Source organism: Epinephelus lanceolatus, unplaced genomic scaffold (assembly GCF_041903045.1).
Source record: "Epinephelus lanceolatus isolate andai-2023 unplaced genomic scaffold, ASM4190304v1 scaffold50, whole genome shotgun sequence".
Lineage (NCBI taxonomy): Eukaryota > Metazoa > Chordata > Actinopteri > Perciformes > Serranidae > Epinephelus > Epinephelus lanceolatus.
Window position 1 is genome coordinate 54,595 of NW_027556832.1, and position 5,406 is coordinate 60,000.

Consider the following 5,406-nt stretch of genomic DNA (forward strand, 5'->3'; position numbering starts at 1 on the left):
TGGAGTAAGATCTTAGGGGACACTTTAATCCCTGTACCACCCTCACTTCACCCAGCTCTCTGGCTCTCTGTCTCCCTCCCTCCTCTCTCCCCTCTCTGGGGGAGACTCTCACCGTCCCAGGCCTCATTCTCCCACCTCCACCCAGCGCTGGAGGCAGGCATTAAAGGGGGAATTAATCCCCTGTGTTCCACGCTCACTTCACCCAGCTCTCTGGCTCTCTGTCTCCCTCCCTCTCCTCTCCCCTCTCTGGGGGAGACTCTCACCGTCCCAGGCCTCATTCTCCCACCTCCACCCAGCACTGGAGTAAGATCTTAGGGGACACTTTAATCCCTGTACCACCCTCACTTCACCCAGCTCTCTGGCTCTCTGTCTCCCTCCCTCCTCTCTCCCCTCTCTGGGGGAGACTCTCAACCTCCCAGGCCTCATTCTCCCACCTCCACCCAGCGCTGGAGGCAGGCATTAAAGGGGGAATTAATCCCCTGTGTTCCACCCTCACTTCACCCAGCTCTCTGGCTCTCTGTCTCCCTCCCTCCTCTCTCCCCTCTCTGGGGGAGACTCTCAACCTCCCAGGCCTCATTCTCCCACCTCCACCCAGCGCTGGAGGCAGGCATTAAAGGGGGAATTAATCCCCCGTGTACCACCCTCACTTCACCCAGCTCTCTGGCTCTCTGTCTCCCTCCCTCTCCTCTCCCCTCTCTGGGGGAGACTCTCACCGTCCCAGGCCTCATTCTCCCACCTCCACCCAGCACTGGAGTAAGATCTTAGGGGACACTTTAATCCCTGTACCACCCTCACTTCACCCAGCTCTCTGGCTGGCTGTCTCCCTCCCTCCTCTCTCCCCTCTCTGGGGGAGACTCTCAACCTCCCAGGCCTCATTCTCCCACCTCCACCCAGCGCTGGAGGCAGGCATTAAAGGGGGAATTAATCCCCTGTGTTCCATGCTCACTTCACCCAGCTCTCTGGCTCTCTGTCTCCCTCCCTCTTCTCTCCCCTCTCTGGGGGAGACTCTCACCGTCCCAGGCCTCATTCTCCCACCTCCACCCAGCACTGGAGGCAGGCATTAAAGGGGGAATTAATCCCCCGTGTACCACCCTCACTTCACCCAGCTCTCTGGCTCTCTGTCTCCCTCCCTCCCTCTTCTCTCCCCTCTCTGGGGGAGACTCTCACCGTCCCAGGCCTCATTCTCCCACCTCCACCCAGCACTGGAGTCAGATCTTAGGGGACACTTTAATCCCTGTACCACCCTCACTTCACCCAGCTCCCTGGCTCTCTGTCTCCCTCCCTCTTCTCTCCCCTCTCTGGGGGAGACTCTCAACCTCCCAGGCCTCATTCTCCCACCTCCACCCAGCGCTGGAGGCAGGCATTAAAGGGGGAATTAATCCCCTGTGTTCCATCCTCACTTCACCCAGCTCTCTGGCTCTCTGTCTCCCTCCCTCCCTCTTCTCTCCCCTCTCTGGGGGAGACTCTCACCGTCCCAGGCCTCATTCTCCCACCTCCACCCAGCGCTGGAGGCAGGCATTAAAGGGGGAATTAATCCCCTGTGTTCCATGCTCACTTCACCCAGCTCTCTGGCTCTCTGTCTCCCTCCCTCCCTCTTCTCTCCCCTCTCTGGGGGAGACTCTCAACCTCCCAGGCCTCATTCTCCCACCTCCACCCAGCGCTGGAGGCAGGCATTAAAGGGGGAATTAATCCCCTGTGTTCCATCCTCACTTCACCCAGCTCTCTGGCTCTCTGTCTCCCTCCCTCCCTCTTCTCTCCCCTCTCTGGGGGAGACTCTCACCGTCCCAGGCCTCATTCTCCCACCTCCACCCAGCGCTGGAGGCAGGCATTAAAGGGGGAATTAATCCCCTGTGTTCCATCCTCACTTCACCCAGCTCTCTGGCTCTCTGTCTCCCTCCCTCCCTCTTCTCTCCCCTCTCTGGGGGAGACTCTCACCGTCCCAGGCCTCATTCTCCCACCTCCACCCAGCGCTGGAGGCAGGCATTAAAGGGGGAATTAATCCCCTGTGTTCCATGCTCACTTCACCCAGCTCTCTGGCTCTCTGTCTCCCTCCCTCTTCTCTCCCCTCTCTGGGGGAGACTCTCAACCTCCCAGGCCTCATTCTCCCACCTCCACCCAGCGCTGGAGGCAGGCATTAAAGGGGGAATTAATCCCCTGTGTTCCATGCTCACTTCACCCAGCTCTCTGGCTCTCTGTCTCCCTCCCTCCCTCTCCTCTCCCCTCTCTGGGGGAGACTCTCACCGTCCCAGGCCTCATTCTCCCACCTCCACCCAGCACTGGAGTCAGATCTTAGGGGACACTTTAATCCCTGTACCACCCTCACTTCACCCAGCTCCCTGGCTCTCTGTCTCCCTCCCTCTTCTCTCCCCTCTCTGGGGGAGACTCTCACCGTCCCAGGCCTCATTCTCCCACCTCCACCCAGCGCTGGAGGCAGGCATTAAAGGGGGAATTAATCCCCCGTGTTCCACCCTCACTTCACCCAGCTCCCTGGCTCTCTGTCTCCCTCCCTCTTCTCTCCCCTCTCTGGGGGAGACTCTCACCGTCCCAGGCCTCATTCTCCCACCTCCACCCAGCGCTGGAGGCAGGCATTAAAGGGGGAATTAATCCCCCGTGTTCCACCCTCACTTCACCCAGCTCCCTGGCTCTCTGTCTCCCTCCCTCTTCTCTCCCCTCTCTGGGGGAGACTCTCACCGTCCCAGGCCTCATTCTCCCACCTCCACCCAGCGCTGGAGGCAGGCATTAAAGGGGGAATTAATCCCCCGTGTTCCACCCTCACTTCACCCAGCTCTCTGGCTCTCTGTCTCCCTCCCTCTTCTCTCCCCTCTCTGGGGGAGACTCTCAACCTCCCAGGCCTCATTCTCCCACCTCCACCCAGCGCTGGAGGCAGGCATTAAAGGGGGAATTAATCCCCTGTGTTCCATGCTCACTTCACCCAGCTCTCTGGCTCTCTGTCTCCCTCCCTCTTCTCTCCCCTCTCTGGGGGAGACTCTCAACCTCCCAGGCCTCATTCTCCCACCTCCACCCAGCGCTGGAGGCAGGCATTAAAGGGGGAATTAATCCCCTGTGTTCCATGCTCACTTCACCCAGCTCTCTGGCTCTCTGTCTCCCTCCCTCCCTCTCCTCTCCCCTCTCTGGGGGAGACTCTCACCGTCCCAGGCCTCATTCTCCCACCTCCACCCAGCACTGGAGTCAGATCTTAGGGGACACTTTAATCCCTGTACCACCCTCACTTCACCCAGCTCCCTGGCTCTCTGTCTCCCTCCCTCTTCTCTCCCCTCTCTGGGGGAGACTCTCACCGTCCCAGGCCTCATTCTCCCACCTCCACCCAGCGCTGGAGGCAGGCATTAAAGGGGGAATTAATCCCCCGTGTTCCACCCTCACTTCACCCAGCTCCCTGGCTCTCTGTCTCCCTCCCTCTTCTCTCCCCTCTCTGGGGGAGACTCTCACCGTCCCAGGCCTCATTCTCCCACCTCCACCCAGCGCTGGAGGCAGGCATTAAAGGGGGAATTAATCCCCCGTGTTCCACCCTCACTTCACCCAGCTCCCTGGCTCTCTGTCTCCCTCCCTCTTCTCTCCCCTCTCTGGGGGAGACTCTCACCGTCCCAGGCCTCATTCTCCCACCTCCACCCAGCGCTGGAGGCAGGCATTAAAGGGGGAATTAATCCCCCGTGTTCCACCCTCACTTCACCCAGCTCTCTGGCTCTCTGTCTCCCTCCCTCTTCTCTCCCCTCTCTGGGGGAGACTCTCAACCTCCCAGGCCTCATTCTCCCACCTCCACCCAGCACTGGAGTAAGATCTTAGGGGACACTTTAATCCCTGTACCACCCTCACTTCACCCAGCTCTCTGGCTCTCTGTCTCACTCCCTCCTCTCTCCCCTCTCTGGGGGAGACTCTCAACCTCCCAGGCATCATTCTCCCACCTCCACCCAGCACTGGAGTCAGATCTTAGGGGACACTTTAATCCCTGTACCACCCTCACTTCACCCAGCTCTCTGGCTCTCTGTCTCCCTCCCTCCTCTCTCCCCTCTCTGGGGGAGACTCTCAACCTCCCAGGCATCATTCTCCCACCTCCACCCAGCACTGGAGTCAGATCTTAGGGGACACTTTAATCCCTGTACCACCCTCACTTCACCCAGCTCTCTGGCTCTCTGTCTCCCTCCCTCCTCTCTCCCCTCTCTGGGGGAAACTCTCAACCTCCCAGGCCTCATTCTCCCACCTCCACCCAGCACTGGAGTCAGATCTTAGGGGACACTTTAATCCCTGTACCACCCTCACTTCACCCAGCTCCCTGGCTCTCTGTCTCCCTCCCTCTTCTCTCCCCTCTCTGGGGGAGACTCTCACCGTCCCAGGCCTCATTCTCCCACCTCCACCCAGCACTGGAGTAAGATCTTAGGGGACACTTTAATCCCTGTACCACCCTCACTTCACCCAGCTCTCTGGCTCTCTGTCTCCCTCCCTCCTCTCTCCCCTCTCTGGGGGAGACTCTCACCGTCCCAGGCCTCATTCTCCCACCTCCACCCAGCGCTGGAGGCAGGCATTAAAGGGGGAATTAATCCCCTGTGTTCCACGCTCACTTCACCCAGCTCTCTGGCTCTCTGTCTCCCTCCCTCTCCTCTCCCCTCTCTGGGGGAGACTCTCACCGTCCCAGGCCTCATTCTCCCACCTCCACCCAGCACTGGAGTAAGATCTTAGGGGACACTTTAATCCCTGTACCACCCTCACTTCACCCAGCTCTCTGGCTCTCTGTCTCCCTCCCTCCTCTCTCCCCTCTCTGGGGGAGACTCTCAACCTCCCAGGCCTCATTCTCCCACCTCCACCCAGCGCTGGAGGCAGGCATTAAAGGGGGAATTAATCCCCTGTGTTCCACCCTCACTTCACCCAGCTCTCTGGCTCTCTGTCTCCCTCCCTCCTCTCTCCCCTCTCTGGGGGAGACTCTCAACCTCCCAGGCCTCATTCTCCCACCTCCACCCAGCGCTGGAGGCAGGCATTAAAGGGGGAATTAATCCCCCGTGTACCACCCTCACTTCACCCAGCTCTCTGGCTCTCTGTCTCCCTCCCTCTCCTCTCCCCTCTCTGGGGGAGACTCTCACCGTCCCAGGCCTCATTCTCCCACCTCCACCCAGCACTGGAGTAAGATCTTAGGGGACACTTTAATCCCTGTACCACCCTCACTTCACCCAGCTCTCTGGCTGGCTGTCTCCCTCCCTCCTCTCTCCCCTCTCTGGGGGAGACTCTCAACCTCCCAGGCCTCATTCTCCCACCTCCACCCAGCGCTGGAGGCAGGCATTAAAGGGGGAATTAATCCCCTGTGTTCCATGCTCACTTCACCCAGCTCTCTGGCTCTCTGTCTCCCTCCCTCTTCTCTCCCCTCTCTGGGGGAGACTCTCACCGTCCCAGGCCTCATTC